Below are 17,789 nucleotides of genomic sequence, written 5' to 3' on the forward strand. Positions count from 1 at the left end.
ACTCTATTAACTCCAACTTCTACTGCATGTATTCCTAGAAGAAAATGAATGCAGAGAGATTTTAAGTGTGTGCCTACCCCCCTACAGGAGTATGTTTGCAATATAACACGCTGACAGCACTGAGTCAGGCAATACCACATCAGCCACTTTTACTGAAAAAAGAAAAAAAAATTAAAAATTAAGTTTTGGGGGTGGCTTATGGCAGCCCTGGCTCGTGGGAAGCTGCTGCCTTCCTGGTTCAGCAAGGCAAACCCTGGGAGCCTGTCTGGGTGTTGGGAGCACATCTCTCTCCTGGAATAGCAGAAGGGAAAGAGACGCCATGATAAAATGAAGGCATCCTCACAAATAAATTACTTTTCTACCACAGTCGTGTGATTTTTAATTTTCCTCTAATTTCAGGACTGCAGCACTGATATAAAACCCCTCTAAGTGTTTTAGGGAGATGGTAATGGTCCTATACTAAAATAATTCAACCAACACTATAATTTTAGTACCACTATCAAAATGAAATAATGGCTGTTTACTGTGTTACACCTTTCAAATGACCTTCATTTGAATACAAATTGTGGCTCCAAACTCCAAAAGCCGCTCCATTTCAGGAGGCAGCAAATTGAGGATGTTTACCCAGGGTTTACTCTGCCAGCAGATTCCTCGGCATAACCACAAAGGCCAAATGTGTTTGGGGGGGTTCTTTTCCTCTGAAGTTGCCTAAGACCAGCCTAAAGGACGCACCTGGATCTGACCAGAATTGAGCCACAGCCCTTCACTCTGCTCCAAGCATGATGGGAATGGCACATTCTGTTTTATCTGGAAATATTTATTGGTGATGAAACTGTTCACTCACAGCTCCCTCCCTCCCAACCATCTCACCCTAGACAAAGAACTAAGACTACTCTGCCAATAATCAGGTACCCAGATGAAAGGAAGAGGTGGATGGGTCCTGTCTCAATCTGGGCCTTGAAAACACTTTACTTGATTTTATTTTTTTATGGTTAGGCTCTGTCTGCCCATCACGGGATCTCACACTGGTTTTGGGGACCCCGTGCAGCCACCTCTGCCCAGAGAAGCTGTGGGTGCCCAGGTTGTGGGGACAGACCGGGGCAGCCCTACAGGTGCTGTTCCAAACTCCTGTGGTTGTGTGGAATTCACAGCTCAGCCCACACAGGCAGAGCGGGGGTGGTCACAGGCAAGGATTTGCAGAAAAAATTTCATTACAGATATTTGCTGATATTCATTCATACACCTGGGAACCCCAGTCTATCACCAGCTATTTCACTCTAATAATGAATTTCTGCCCTTTCATCAACATTAGTCAGAACAAGCTCTGAGAAAATTCCCATTTGGTGCCAGGAACATAACAGAAAACATTGACATGAATGGCAGCAAGCAAAGCCAAGCAGTGTGCCCAGCTGCAAGGCAACACAAGCTGCCACCACCCAAATCTGAGCCCTTCCAAGATCACTCCTAAGAAGGGGAAAAAAGTACAACAAAAACAAGTTTATCTCTAAGGTGCCAGAAGTTGTGCTACAAACTCCCTTGCTGTGGACACCAAAGGGCCATGATCCCATGCTCAAGAGCATTCCCTCCTCTTCCCCAGCTCCCAATAAACCAGTGGTGATCCAGGCACCAGGCTGAGCGCTGCTTTTGCTGCTGCTCACAACCCAAGTGCTACAGTGGGAAAATCCCACATGCCGAAAATACGGAGTGTCTGTAAACACTCCTGTTCAAGACACCTACGTGTAATTACTCACGATAAGTGAGGAGGAGGAAGAAAAACCCACTTTTTGTTTTTAATTCTCTTCTTTGTGCATAGAAGCTACTGCAAGAGAAGCCCCGGCCAGGCAGCATCTCTGGAGGGGAAGAGCAGCATGTGGCCACAACAGCTGGAGTGAGGGCAACAGTGTTTGGACAGCAGTGCCATTTTGGGGCAGCAGAAAGGAAAATCCCTTCTATAAAGGATGATCTCTGCCTTTCCCCAGAGCTGCCTTTCCTTGGGAGATGCAGCCCTCCCAAGGACAGAGCCATGCCAGCAGTGGATGCCCCAAATGGAGATCTTGACCCAACACCCACCTCCACTGTGGTGACATGTGGAGAAACAAAAGGAGTTTAAACAATAAGTGTTGTATAAAACATCTGAAAACAAGACAAATTAGTCATTAAAAATTAATTTTGGAAAATTACAGTCTTGTTAATAGACACTGTCGTGACTTTGCATGTTCCTTTCCAGGCAGGAGGGAGGAAGGGGACTCAAAACTCGTTTTACTGCATTTCAAAAACTGGAGAGGTAGATACCCATGCCTTTGGAAGCCTGTGTTCCACCCCACCATCCAGGTGCTGGCAGCACGGCCCTGTATGGAGAGGTGCCAAACAATCTGACCAGGGCAGGTGAGCACCTGCAGCCCTGTGCTGAAATCCCCACCACGAACCTGCCTGTGGGAAGCTCCAATGTTATTTTCATGTGCTCAACAGTGAGGACTATGCCAAAATACTCAAGGTCAAGAGACCAGCATGGTTTGAGGCAATCTGCACCTCTTAAAACAGTGACAAATATGTTATTTAATTTTAATGAGCTTTTTTGCATCTCCGATCTAATTACAGCATTATCAAGCACTGCTCTGAACTGCAGGTGGCTGCTCATTACTTGGGGTAAGGCTGTCACAAGCATTTTTCATGAATACTAAAAACTACCTCGTTTCACCACCCACTCTGAAATATCCCCAGCTGATTGCTCCACTTCTGAATGTGGGGTTTAGTGTGGTTAAGAGAGAGCAGCACCCACAAGCACAGCTTTATGTGCCTGCCCTGCTCCTCTGGCCAAAACCCTCAGGGGAAACACCACATCCACCAAAAACAAGTGAGTTTTGGTGTGCAAGATACTCATGCCAGAAGCGTCTCCCAAAAGCAGTGAGGGCACCCTGTGACAGGGCACTGAGGAAAACCCCTGACTTCCAGATGGCTTCTTATTTTTTACTTTCAACTAAGTGGAGTTTTTAAGTCATTATTAAAAACAAGGAAAATTCCAATGTCAAAAGTATTTTGGCAAGATCAAAATTCTTCCATTTTCCTCTTATAAGCTTTCAAAACATCAGATTTTTCTGTTCCTTTTTGGCCAATTCCTTTGACCACCTCTCCTCATGGGCCGCTGTCTCCTCCATGCAGCTCAGAGCTGCTGGAGCTCACGTCCAAAAGGCTCAGTAACCAGCAAGAATCAGATATTTTAATCCTTCCCAAATCCCCTTTTCCCTGCACGGTTTGGTGAGCACAGGCAACAAACAAGCGATAACAAAACCCCAACAGCAGCTTCTCCTCTTACAAAGCAGGAAGGCAAGCAGGACACCCCCTTCAACAACCCCAAATCCTCATCCCTCGGGGAGGCAGGAATTGGGCAATTCCAATTCCAAATCCAGCTCACCCTTGGATTGCCTTTTCTCCTCCCAAAAAAAAAACCCTGATCTGGCTTGTGGCAGCCCACAGGTCTGCCTGACCAGGAGCACTCACTGGCATCCAGGGGGGCACAGGGTGATGGCAGGGGACCGAGGGCTGAGGGGACACCAGGCTCTGCACCACAGGGACACCCCAGGAACGCGAGAGCATCCCGGACAAGCTCCGGGCCTGTCCGAGATCCCCCGGCAGCCTCATCAGCGGTCACTAAGAGCAGCTGCGAGAGGCCACGGCATCTGGGGCTGAGGCAGCTGGGCAGCAGCACCTGGGCCACCTCCCACACGCCAAATATGCACGTGTGCATGTGTGCATGCGTGTATGTGTGTGCATGCGCATATGTGTGTGCATGCATGTGTGTGTGTGCATGCATGTATGCGTGTGCATGCGTGTATGTGCATGCATGCATGTGTGTGTGTGCATGTGTGTATGTGTGTGCATGCATGTGTGTGCATGCATGTGTGTGTGCATGCATGTGTGTGTGCATGCATGTGTGTGTGTGTGCATGTATGTGTGTGCACGCCAGTATGTGTGTGTGTGTGTGTATGTGCGTGCATGTATGTGTGTGCATGCGTGTATGTGTGTGTGCACGCGTGTATGTGTGTGTGTGCATGTATGTGTGTGCATGCGTGTATGTGTGTGCATGCATGTATGTGTGTGCATGCGTGTATGTGTGTGCATGAATGTATGCGTGTGCATGCGCGTATGTGTGTGTATGCGCGTATGTGTGTGCATGTATGTGTGTGCACGTGTGTATGTGCGCGCATGCATGTATGCGTGTGCATGCGTGTATGTGTGTGCATGCATGTATGTGTGTGCATGCGTGTATGTGTGTGCACGCGTGTATGTGTGTGCAGGCGTGTATGTGTGTGCATGCGTGTATGTGTGTGCGTGTATGTGTGTGCACGCGTGTATGTGCGTGCATGCATGTATGCGTGTGCATGCGTGTATGTGTGTGCGTGTATGTGTGTGTACGCGTGTATGCGTGTGCACGCGTGTATGTGTGTGTATCTATCTGTGGGTTCGCGTGTGTCTGTGTGTATGCGTTTATCTGTGCATGCACGCGTGTATCTCTGCTCTGGCAGGTATCTCTGTGCCTGCATGTCCATGTAACTGCACACACGCACACACACACAGAGCAGAGCTGCCCACAGCATCGCCGCTCCGTGTTACACCGGCACACGTGAACGCCGGCGGAGCCGCGCTTCGCTCCCGGCGCCGCTGCGGCAGTCCCGGCGTGTCCCCCTGACCTTGCTGCAAACCGCAGCGGCCTTTGGGCCCGCAGCCCGGCTGTGGGAGCGGACGTGGCCGCACGCCGGGCCGGGGATGCCATCGGGGAACCCCTTCGCAGGGACCGGCGAGGCAGGGACGCTGGCCGGCGCGCCGGGGAATTCCAGCCCGGGGCTGGGAGAGCGCGGTCCTGGCGGAGCGGGAGCGGCTGGAGGGCCGGGGATGGGGCAGGGGGAGCGAGGGTGTGGAGAGAGCCGCGTTTGCTCAGCCAGGCCCCGCAGGAGCACCCGGTCCCCCCCGGCCGCTTCCTCCGGGCCCCTCTCCAGATAAGCACACTGACTTTAGTTAAAGTGTGTGCCAGCTGCAGCCCTGCGACCGGAGCAAGCAGAGATGTGGCGTTGAATGATAATTCAATACATTCGCATCATCTGTCATTTTTTACTGCAGGTGCCGGTGTAATAAATCCGAGCTTGACTCTTCTGTCAGCTGGCAGCGAACATGTTTTAACACCAAATCCCGGGGGAAGAATTCAGAATGGCTCGGCCTTGCACAGGGAGGAGCCGCCTGTAACAACGCCAAGTGGGTAACGCATACTTGATTGCTTTCATAGTATTTTTATTATTTTGGTGACACGTGCCTGATGCAGCGTTTCAACCCCACTCCCACAGGGGAAGCAAACATTTCCACCACCGTCTTCCTGCCACACCCCAACCCTCCACACACAGCCACGGCTCTGCTCTCCTCAGCCCCTAGCGCTGTCCCAGCATCTTGATGTGCCTGTGACCTGTTAGGGTTATTAGGATTTTGGTCAAAGAGAAAAGAAAGTCAAAAGAAAAAGGCAAACAGAAAAATAAAAAAAGTGTATTAATTTAATTAGAACAATGACAACTCAGAAAATTAAACATTTAAATTACTATGCTGTAAAACCCAACTCATCCCTCTGGTGCACAGTGAAGGAGCAGCTCTGTTTCCCCATGGATCTATGTAAACTGCTCTGCAGTCATCCTGTGGAGAACAACAGAACAAATCCTTCATTGCAGGTACTGCTGGGACACCCCTTATGACACTACTTTCCACAGGCATCCACACATCTGTGATGCAGCACCAGCCTCTTCAGTGTACTGATGCTGCAATAATGAACCGTTTCAGTTTGAAGTCGATTTATTATTTTCCCGATAGTTTTCTTCTCCTTGCCTTCCGCACACGGCCCAGTTGATGCACAGATCAGGTACAAATCCAGGTGCCGCAGGATGCTCCTGTGTCCAAGCTGGCCCTGTCCCACAAAGGATAGCCAAGCCTGGCTACAGGAACCAGTCCCTGCAAACCCAGGTGGAAAAGCGTGGAGTGCAAATGGAGAAGCCAAAACCCAAACGAGACCAATCCTCCTGATGCTCACTACGGAGCACCGGTGCTGCGGTGTGCCATGGCTGGGGCTTGCCAGCTGCACCCGCTATTTATAACCCTGGCACTTACACAATTACAGCTCTACAACTCATAACACAGGCCTGGAAATCAGAACACTTTATTTACCCAGCCAAAGCTTTATCGGTGCAGTTGGCTTTCCAATGAGGGAAATTGTTTTTTATGAAGCACTTCCTTGTGCTTCATAACTTCCTTGTCTGTCTGCCTTCAGCTGCCCTGAACAGCATCTTCCTTCTGGCAGCACAGGCTGGTGGGAAACAGAGGTAAGTCCTTTGGCAGCACTCTCCATCTTCCAGGACTTGCTGCACTTTTAGCCTAATAAAGTCCTGATTCTAATTTGAGTCAGAAAATGCAACTGAAGGGGCAAACAGCTGTGGGTCCTGCCCCAAAGTGGGCACAGGTGCCTGCAAGTCCCCCTAGGTGGTTTCTACCCACACTTACTGGGTGCTCCACTCCTTGTTCAGTTTTGACTTTGTCATAGTACTTTGCCAGCTGTATGTGTGTGCTGGAGCCACACGTCTTTTTTAACAAATTACACTAAATTAAATCATAAGTAAGCTGAGTGGCTTCAGAAGAGCAGAACCCCCCTTTTGTATGCAGAACAAAACCCGGTGCTGCCTGCTTTGCAGTTTCCTTGGCAAACACACGGCTCTGCTCAGCTCTCCCCTGCTTGAGCAGCAACAGCCCTCTAACATCAGAACACAGGGACGATTCTGAATTCGGGGCAGGAATCACTGACACTGCACTGACAGCATGGTTACAGACCCCTTCCCAACCACAGACTGTCCCAAGACGGGGTCCTTGTCACTCTCCCCAGCATATTCCTAAACCTATAATCCCCAAATCCAGGATCCACCGGTGCCAAAAATTCATGGTGTGGGTTTGCAATTCCCCCCACCAGCACTGCTGCCTGCAGCATCGCCCTGTGCTTTAAACAAAAGCACGGTTTTCCTTTCATTAAAAACATTCCCACGGATTAAAGATTTGGAGGCCACAGCAAAGCACGTTAAACATTTACTTTCTATTAAAACATCTAAATGAGAAGATTAAAACCTGTTTTACATTTAACAGGCAAAGTCAAATCAGCACAGGAGCAGCTTAGTGCGTACTTAGAGCCATGGCATTCTGATGTGCAGAGGTAATCAATTTACAGAGGGAGGGATTTCCTAAAACTACTCAGGAAGGGGTAAAAAAACCCGGCACGCATACATTTGAACAAATCTTTCCCTTCTGTCCCCATGGCCGCCTCCCGGAGCTGTTTTGCTGCAGCTCCAATCAGCTCGCTCCCACTGACAGCTCTTGCCCCAGATTCCCCCATAAAATATTTTCACAGCTGATTAGTCTATTTAGCACGTTGCACGCTTAAGCTCTTTTGTTTATTTTTCATTTGAGATGGCAGGAAGAGACGATCCAATGGAATGCAGAAGGGGGTTATTGACTGTGTTTAATGGCAACTGTTTGCAGGAGTAGCAGTTAGAGGTCACAGAGGTGACGCAGACACAGCTGACTGCTGCAGGAATTTCTGCTCTAATTTTCTAACATCCAAACAGACTCTGCCTGGTAACAGAAACCACTGAACTACAGCTGGTTTCTGCCAAGGCAGAATTCCCAGGGGAAGCTGAAAGTCTCCCTTTACAGGGCCAAAATCCAAGTCTATTTGTATTTGCCTGCAGCTGATCTAACAGCATTTGGATACAAGACCAGCTCTGTCCTGCCATGCAAGTGCTGAGGCAAAGCCCCCACTGCTGCCAGGCACCTCTTCCACAGCGTGTATTAGCCAAACTTTGGGATCACCCATCCCACCAAAAGGGTTTTTTGGAGATGCCATTTCAGGTGAGTGCCAAACCCACAGAGTAACACAAAGCACCAGCACAGCTGGACACGATCCTCCGTCCAAACACCCGGGATCCAAACCCAGGTAGTGAACCAGAACATGCTGTGATGCCTCCATGGCCAGCAGGGAACCCCACAGGGACTTGCACATGGATCTCAGTCACAGGTTTCCAAGTGAGGTGCTCTGATGCAATGAGTAGCTGATTTTATACCCCCTCTCTACAACAGCTCCATCAGTTGATCCTCCTGCCATTAAAATGGATCAGAGCTCCCACGCTGCCGTGTAACAGAATTAGACTGAATCCCCCCCTTCATGTCCTAGAGACCATCCCAAAGAGAAGTCTCTTCTTCAGTTATATAATCCTCAGTTTTAAAAGTTTATTTAAAAAGTGAAAAGCAGCAGAAGGAAGTGAGGGGCAGAGCGGATGTGTGCAGCCCCCGGGATGGAGGGTTGTTTACTTTTAAATGATCACACAATTTCAGGGTGAAGCAGCACGCACCTAAAGGGAGAATCACGTGAATGTGCTGCTTAACTGGCCTTGTCAGACAAGTTTTTTGGCATGAGCATGTATTATGCAAAAGGAATAATCCCTTTAACTAAAATATTTGGAAGACGGTTGCCCTTTAACTAAAATATTTGGAAGAGGGTTGCACAGCCAGGAACCAAAGGGAGGTTTTGCCGTTATTTCTCATCACTCTGAATAAAACGGTCTAACTTACAAAGTATTTTAGGACAGCACTTGGACGCTGTCTCTACTTGCAAGCAAATGCATTTTGCCACTTGTTCAGACTAAACATACTACATGCAGACAGGAAAGTAGCTGGGTGGCTCCAAGGCTCGCTGGAGAGAAGCCATACGTTACCCACGGATAACGCTCACAGGGGAAGGGTCCCGGCACCAGCCACGAGCAGGAGGCAGGGGAACAGCCCTGGGACGCTTCGCAGCTACCAAGCCCTCGACTCTGCAGAACCGAGTGTCAGTGCTGCCGCTGCCTTTGCTCACAGTCCCACACCCCGCCACGGGAGCCCACCGGCACGGCAGCGGGCTGCTGCGAGCTTCCACAGCGGCCTCCCCCCCGGCCCTGCCCGGGGACGGCCGAGGCGCTGCCCCTGCCAGCCGCTGGCTGCCCTACAATCGCCGTCTCCTCCAAGCCCTGATCTTCCCTGCGAACCTGCGCGTTCAGTGCCTTCGCAGCACCCTCCTGTGGGGATTCCGCGTCCGTACAGACGCGGGGGCAGCTGGAAACGGGGCGCGATGGAAACTCTCCTCTTCCTCCTCCTCGGGCGAGGCGCGGGCACAGGCGGCTCCGAGGCGCCAGGCCGTGCCGCCGGCAGGCGCCACGGCCCCGGTACCGAGCCAGGCTGCGTGAGGAGGCCGAAAGCGCCAGGGCCACTGGCACAGGCCGGACAGGCCAGGCAGCCCTGGGGGCTGCGGCCAGCGGTGCTCCCGGCACTGCTGCGCCGCTCAGCTCGGCGTGCAAGCAGCCAGCGTTGCTTCTCTATAACCTACTGACTCACAAAGCCGAGCAGCGACAGGTAATTACAAAAAGTAGTAAAAATGAATAAATTTCTTTGCAGCAACCTCTGACACAGTGAAAGTGCTCCTCAACTCCTTCCCTGGGGTGTGCAATTGCCCCCCACGGAGTGTATCACTGCTTAAAAACCTGCTCTCAAAACCAGGAAAACCTTCATTTAGCAGCACCTCGTTTGGAACCGCTTTTGCATTAACAATTTTGTTTTCATGGTGATGCTGCATTTTCATTCAGCTACTTTAAAGCATTTTTGTCACAAGTTGCAGTGATTTTACACAACACTTTGCACCTCAATGAAAACCAAACAGTGCACTTATTTTTAAGAGAAAGAAGACTTGAGAAAGTTTATAATTATTATGTTACTAAACAATTGTTTTTTTTTTTAATTGTGTTTTATCTGCACTCTTAATGTACAGCATTCAGAGTGGTGCCAAGATACACAAATCCCAGATATGGCAAGAATGCTGCAGAATTAGACTTGGATAAATCTGAAATCTGAATCACTGATTACCCTCCTGGTTACACAGTAATTCAACATCCTTCAGCATGTGACTTGCAGAGAGCACACAAATCAGTTCACTTGTGCAACGGGCAGTAAGAACATGGATATGGCATCATTCATTTCTGAAGCCTCTCACACCAAATTAATTCATCTTAATAAGATGGTGCTTCTGCAGAAACAAACCAAATTTTTTGCTTCCCAAATGAAGGATTTTCAAACAAGTCTGGCAGATGAGCATTAGGTGAAGCACAGACACACTACTGACACACCTCTCTAGTTCAGATGCTCTAAAGCAAGGCAAGAGCAAATCATGGGAGAGATGATAATCCCTCATCTACTTTTTCCTCCACCTAACAAGAGAAGCTCTTTCCATACCCTCATTGCCTAGCAATGACCGCTTTCACCTATCAGGAGTGGCACACTGCTCCCATCCCTGGAGCACTCAAGTATCCTGTCATGGAAAAGAACAGGCCATAGAATCAATCAGACAGAAGCTGTCAGAGAAGAGCATCTAGTCTGGAAAACTCAGGTGCAAAACTGCAATTAAAGACTGCCTTCCCATTGCCAGAAAGCCTTTCCAAACCATCATCCCGGACAGGAACTAAAACCTTCTCTTGAAAGTTAAAAATTCATTGCACTTGTCAAACTCTGAGAAAGGAAGAGCTGCTCAGCTACTGAATTCTGAAGACATAACTGAGCCTTGCTCTTCCAGGGCAAAGAAAGGCTGAGGCTGATGGAAGCAGGTATGGAGGCTGGAGGCAAAGGCAGAAAATCCAAGGAAGGCAGGGAATAAGATGTGGCAGAACAGAGCAGGCAAAATTGCAGCAAGATGAACCAAGCACATTATTTTTGTTGTTACCATGCCATGAGGTCTGTGACCAGGGAAGGCAGGGATTGGGTAGGAGAGGAAACTCTCATCATTACCGGATATACAATGTGACTGATTACTACCAACAAAAACTACAGCACCTTCCCAGCGGCAGCAGCAGGATTTTCTGGATGAGAACACTCCATTTCTACCTTGAAGAATATCAATTCTTCTTCCACTACCCAGCCCTGCTCAGGGGATAGTAGAGCTATTACCAGCTACAAAGAAAATGTGTCCTAAATAAACGTAGAAGAGAAAGGCAAATAAAATGTTTGATAATAAAGTCTTGAAGCTGTAGGCTTTTACAGGAGGGAAATAATCTCCACAGCTGGAAGGACACCTCTCCTGGCATCAAGGTCAGAACTTCTTAAGGAATGGAGGCCACTAGGCAGCACAGACTGGCTCCAACCCAAGTGGTACCTCGGGAGCGGTTTCCTGGCTGCTGCGTTCTACATATCCCCAAGAGGAAAAGTGAAGCCACAGCATAAACCCTGTCTATCAGATCATACGTGGATCCAACTACTGAATCAGTAATTCCTCAGCCCACAGGCCTGTAACACACGAGGGTGGAGGGGAACAAGAAATTAAGAGAGGGACCTGGGTGACAGGGCAGCAGAGCTTCTCACTGGGAACACATCGGTGACACAGCACCTCCCAGGCCCCTTGCAAAGAATGGAGAAAAGCAAGTTGTAGTATTTGTTTCATTCGTTCATCACAACAGGAACATCAGCCAGATCTAGACTAGGTCCAAGGGATAATCACTGTAATTAGCACTTCGTTCATATAATTACCAGCAGACCCTGTAACATTTTACAATGGAGGTAATTACCCACATTTTACAGCTGAGGAAACAGATACAGTGCAGGTGAGTAACTTAAAAGAAATCATCAGTGAAACTGTGGCACAGCCAGAGGCTGCAATTATCCTTATTCCCAGCCAAGGCTCTCCCCAATAATCCATGCTGAATTCACTTCTGTCTTGTGGGAAGGAATCCAGAGAAAATAAACACAAACTGGAATTTCCAATGTCAAGAAGAGCTGAAAAGCAGACAAGCCAAACCTGAAGGAGAAATAAAAACACATGTTTATCACTGAGCATTTTCTGAGCTGAATGTGCAGCTAAGAGCAGGGGACAGGCAGAGGACCCTGCTCTAGCAGACACAAAGCCAATGCGGGGTGTCAAGGGCTACAGTTCTACTTCTGAAGCAGAGGAAAAGCAGAAGCACAGGAGAAGGTCAGGACTGGCTGCCCAATGGCGCCAGCTCAACCCCTCAGCCATCAAAGTCCTTAATGCATGTCGAGAAGTTAGAGATTAAAGCAGGAGCAATAATTAAATTATTTAAGGACTTTAAAACCAACACACACCCAGAGCAGCAAGCAGGGTGATAAGCCTGAGAAATTCACCCCCACCCTAAAGAGAACCTGCCAAGGATCGCAGTCCTGCCCCAACAGCCGGTGCCCCGGTGTGAAGCCAGAGCAGCACTCAGGCTCTGCTCTGGAAAGGGGGAATTCCCTTCCCCTCTGAGCACAAGAGCAGTGGGAGCAGCAGGATCCATGCCCAGAACCCACCAGCCCTGAAACGTGAGTAGGGTTAGCTGGCACTTGGTCAGTTTATTGCATAGGGTCAGGTGCTGCACGGAAATCTGTGTTTTACCGTTGGGCAGGGGATACAGACCTGTCCTGTACGTTCATCCTGCACCTCTGGATGAGTTTCAGTGTTAACAGAAAATGATGTCTTTATGCTGACCAATACATCTGATTTTCAAAAGTAGACAGACCAAAGTGAGCAATTTGCTGCTGCCTATGTTTTATAAAAAAAGCAGCACATGCACATGACACACCTGTGTCTATTAGGTTGAATAAAGCAGATTAGGTTAATCCAACCCCAGCTGCATTACCTGAACTGCAAGACATGCAACGCTCTGAGTCTTGTATGTGTGCCAAGGATTTCATTTCAGCTCTTCAGCCTTCTGTTAAGGTTAATACATAAAAGCCTCCAGCAGCAGAAGATATTGCATAGATTTCAAAATTAAGACTTGTTTCAGGAGTGGATGTTGTCAACATTCTGGCTTTGAGTAACAGAAAAACCTCGTAAGCAGGAACAAATCTCTCAATAGAGTATTCTCTCAATATCTAAATAGACAAATGTTTTGCTTTGCAAACATTTTGCAGCATTTGTGTAGTTCTCTGATTAAGTGTTTGATGAAAACATGTATTTGAGTTACTGCTCAGTGAAAAACAAGCTCAGTAAAGTGAATTCCATCATCTCTTGCCATCCAAGGGTCAGCTGTTGCTGTTCCTGCTGTATCCTGCAGCACTGCAGCAAAAACTTGGGGACAGATTTTACAATGGGGCAAATAGCAGTGCTATTGCTGGGTCAACAAAGCAGCTTTTCTTGCCAATATTTACTGTGTTTTTAAGAGGAAATGGGGGCCAATTCCTATCTCTCCCTTTCCAAAGGCTGTACCTCCTCCTCCCTCAGCAGCCCTAGCATCCTGGAAGCCCATGCAATAGCTGAACAGGCACAACCCATATTATTTACACCAATTCCTGCAAATAACCATCTGCATCTAACACAATACATGGAAATATCACAACAAAGCATGCACCACTCTGTCATCCCACCACCTTGGGAGCTACACCCGGAGAATGCCATGGGTCAGAGTGCTTACCTTATGAAAGAAGGCAGGATGGACATGACAAAACACAAAATGAGACAAAAAAAAAAAAAGAAACAAGACATTCTAACCATCTTTTAAGCTCTGTTTTTTTATTATTGACTCCAATTCCCAACATTAGACATTTTTATTCCATTTCTTCTTTTTCCCTGCTATTTGTTCGAGCAGGAGGCAGCCAACAGTCAGCCCTCTGCACAGGGAAGGATATTTCCTTCAGTTTCCAGACGTTTAAATAAAGGTTTTTAAGAATTGCTGCCCTGGAAAGTCAAGGCATTCACATATAACTGCTGCCAGCATAAAATATGTGTTATGAGGAGAAAAAGAGTCTTCAAGGGGTTTTCTTGAGCAAAGTATTTTTTCCCACTGAGTTTTAAAAACCCTGTTCTGGAGACTGGAGAAATGGCTTAAGATGGTTTCTGGAGGATTCTTCTTCTCAGGATGACAGGTAGCATTAAACCCAAGCCAAAGCCAAATCCCAGCTATCCCAGACAGGCTCGCTGAGGAGCAGCAATCTGTGTACCAGAACTGACAACTCCAGGTCTACAAAAACAATTACAGCTAAAATTTGGAATAGGAGAGGAAAGGAAAATCCACCTGAATGCTTCAAACACTGATGGAGGCTGGGACAGTCCAGCACATAGCCACAGGGTTAGAGAAACTCACAGAGTAACACACAGGTGCTGGGCAAGGAATTCTGTGAATACTGGATCTGCCACTATTTTTAGCAGCCAATTCTGCCACACAAGGGCAGTTTAAAAACAGGATCTTGCAGTTAAGCACAGAGATCAGTGCTGGAAATACCTTTCTCAGGCAGGGATGCCAATTCAAACCTGTTTCCTGAATCAGGTTCTGGTGTTGATGGTGCATCCCCACTGTCCAGGTAGAACCTGCTAGGGCTGAATCCCTCAAGACTCACAGAGGACTCAGGGGGAAGGAAACAACTCAGGCTCAGCCCTGGAGGTCAGCAGGACCCCCAGAAAGGGGAGCAGAGCCAAATGCAGTCCAGTTTCCTTGGGGAAAGGGTCAGCAGGAGGGCGTTCAGGTGAGCTTCAGGCTCCTCCAGAGGCCAGGCACCAGCACAGCCCAGTGGCACTACATGAACAGCTCGCTACAATTTTAATCTGTAGTCCTAATGAATGATATAAAGTTTTATAAGCATCAACAAGGCTCTGAGAAGACCTAAATCCATTTCAGTGCTCATTTAGCAGCTTCATCTGTGTGCAATTAAAACTTCAGCATTAAATGTTAGAGAATAAAATAATGAGACACTTAAAAAGTAATCTGTACTTCAGTGGGCTGTGCTCAGTGGATTTCATATGATCATTTACCAGATAAAAATAGAATCTGGCCAAAATCTGTCTTATCCACTGCTTCCCTTTCAACAGGAAAATGGAAAGAACCAACTAAGCTCTGGGGGCTTTGCCATCCCACGTATACACAATGCTGCTTCCCTAAGCACAGCCGTGCCTGAAGCACAGCTCCAAGCATTGATAACTTCCCTTTGGGCTCCAATGATAACAGAAAAATAAATGCAAATTGAGTTTCAAGTGAGATTTTCATTTTGGTCTGAAGCTTAATCTTTTATTAAAACAGCTATCAGTTTGGAGCTGATGGTTAGGAAAAGTTAACTTCAGGACAGGAAAAAAAAATTTAACAGCAAAGAATAGTTATTTGTAAATGTATCTGAAATGCTCCCAAGGTTACTTTAAGCTATAAAAGTTGACAACAGGGGGACTTGGATGGGCCATGGACAGGCCATGAGAATGGGTTTTACTGAACAAAAGAACTGTAGAAAAAATGTGAATTAAAAGCAAAGATGTACATAAATATCAAAATAGATTGAGTGGGAGAACACAGATCAAAAGAAGTATTATACAGGCAACATACACACAGTTAAACTTAAAAAAGCAAAAACCAATGAAAAATATATATTTTATTAAAAACTGAAATAATGTTTATTCAAGGCAACATTGCGCATCCTCATAGAAAAGAAAAAAGACATCTGGGGAGGTCAAAGAACGCTACAGTTTAAAATGATGAAATGTTACAGCTTACACACCAAAATTAAAAATGAAATGAAATTAAAAAAAATGAAATGGTTACCAAAGTAATGCAGGTCAAGGAATCAAAGGTGAAGGGTCACACACTATTAAAAAGAAATCCAAAAGGGCGTCTGCATCAAGATCTCTGCAAAACAAAGGAGCTTCAGTGAGTAAAACTAGAACCTTCTATGGAAGCACATCAAAGCTCTTGCACTCCACACCCAGCCCACTCAGCTGCTCTCCTGTGCCAGTGGCTACTGCCCCTCCTTCAGCCACTGACCCTCCTGCAGCCACACTGCCCTGGCCACACTGGGCAACTCCTGTTTCCAGCAACTTTGGCTTGTTATTATTAACCTCCCTGCAACCAGGCTCCTTAAAGTTCTCCCATTTCCATGTTGGAGCACTGGTTTCTTGTTTCACAAACTGTTTTCAGCACTGAGGGTACGAGGCTGCACAGCCCAAGCCTCACCTGCAGGTCCTGCACTGGCACTGACCCCTACCTGTGCTGAGGAGGCTCTGCTTATGTCAGAACACTCCTGGCTGTCAACACAACTGTTGGATTGCTGCTTTTCAGAGAAAGCTTGACATGCTTTTTCAACAGTTTTCTTTATTCACTGTAACTGTGGAAATCTGGTAATTATTGACACACACGCACGCTGAACCCCTCACATTGTAACGTATTGCTTTAACACTCCAATAAAAAAGTAATTCAAATGTGGTTTCCAAGACAAAGGCCTCTCCTCCTGGAATTTCAATTACACAGAAGCTATAAAACAACCTTTGGTACCCATTTCCAAGCAAGATGCAGTCAATTATCTATACTAAATTTATGCAGAGAACGTAATATTTACATCAGATAACTTTTGGAGGAAGACAACCACCAAGGGCATTTCATCCCTTTTCATTTCAGCATCCCTCCCCCTGCCTGGCAAGGCATTAAGTTTTGGGAGACTCTTATCTGGACCAAACCAGCCCTGTGCTTGAAGCCAAGAAACAAACTCCCTGCACAAAACCCTGCCTTTGTAAAGCAAAGAAGCCCCCAGTGTCAGAGAATCACCATGTATAACACTCAGACACAACACAAGGATCTAATCTGCCTGGATGTTTATCCAGAAAACATCTCATCTTTCCATGTCATTCCTGCTTCATGCGTGTCACAGACAGGAGCCTGCTGGAGAATGCAAAAGAAGTCCATATTCCCCCTCAGCAACCATGTCTGGCAAACCGTCCTGCTAAAGGTACTGCTTGTTGACCTTAAAACTCAGTTCCTGCCATTATTTCCAGCATTTATCAATTCCACTTTCTGTGAGCCAAACCAGTAAATCCATGTTTCTGCTGTTCCCTCACTGCTGTGCTGGGCTGCCTCCTCTCACCACAGCTCACACTGCAGATGTGCCAGACAACCTCGGTATCAAAGAAAGCAGTTTGGGAACCCAGCAACTCTGCAATAACTCAACAGCACAGATACAGACTTGCAGTGACTCATCAGATAATTGAGTCTGAAGGCATCAACATGAGTTGTGTCACCAGGAAGACCCCGGAGCTCAGGAACCTCAGAGGTGCATGACAGGGACATGCCTGCAGGACACACCAACATCGCGGGGTTCCCTCACAACTTCTCAGGTAACAGAAAGTTTGCAAAGATGTGTTTAGGCAACTCCAGGAACATTTTCGCTCTGGGACAACAATGATGGGGCACAAACCCATGGTGGGACACAAGGCTCTCCAGTGCCTGGCCTGGTTCAGGGCTGTGTCCTGCAAACAGCTCCCAGCTCCTGTAGCCTGTCAACAACAGGGCACAGACACCAGATACAAAGGAATGAGCACAGAGACTTGGTATTTCTTTCCCCCATTGCAGTGGATTATGCCCTCTCATGCTGTCCCTAGGACACTGTTCCCCACTGTTTCTTTCCCTCTTTTCCTTAGGCAGTGCCCCAGCAGAAGAAAACCTTTGCTTTCATTGGCACTGATTTTTCCTTAATATCTAATTTTTCCTTCTAATCTAAATTCTCTGATTTTTCTCTTCCAAATGAAACAGGCACCCTTAGAAGCAGCAAACCTGAGACCAAGATGACAGGATTTCAATCCCTTACAAAATATAATCTTCTCGATTCCCATTCATTTGCCAAGAAAACCAATTCCTGAGTACATGCCAGGCCCTGGCAGAGAGACAGAGTTTCTAAATTGACTCTGTTGTACCATTTTCCTTGCATAACATGGAAGTACACCTTGTGTAACACCAGTG

At 47.3% G+C, this 17,789-nt stretch overlaps 1 protein-coding gene and 1 long non-coding RNA gene across 10 annotated transcripts in view; both read right to left on the minus strand.

Annotated features, from left to right (window-relative positions):
* The window catches only part of CAMTA1 (calmodulin binding transcription activator 1), a 242,457-nt gene that overhangs the window by 193,474 nt on the left and 31,194 nt on the right, over positions 1-17,789 (minus strand). The gene's annotated exons all lie outside the window — the stretch shown is intronic.
* Positions 5,522-15,686, minus strand: LOC137461786 (uncharacterized). Its single transcript, XR_010993483.1, has 3 exons — positions 15,606-15,686; positions 12,723-12,794; positions 5,522-11,884 (listed from the first exon to the last, which is right to left on the minus strand). It is a non-coding gene; the product is annotated as an uncharacterized lncRNA (long non-coding RNA).

Source organism: Anomalospiza imberbis, chromosome 23 (assembly GCF_031753505.1).
Source record: "Anomalospiza imberbis isolate Cuckoo-Finch-1a 21T00152 chromosome 23, ASM3175350v1, whole genome shotgun sequence".
In the NCBI taxonomy this organism is placed as follows: domain Eukaryota; kingdom Metazoa; phylum Chordata; class Aves; order Passeriformes; family Viduidae; genus Anomalospiza; species Anomalospiza imberbis.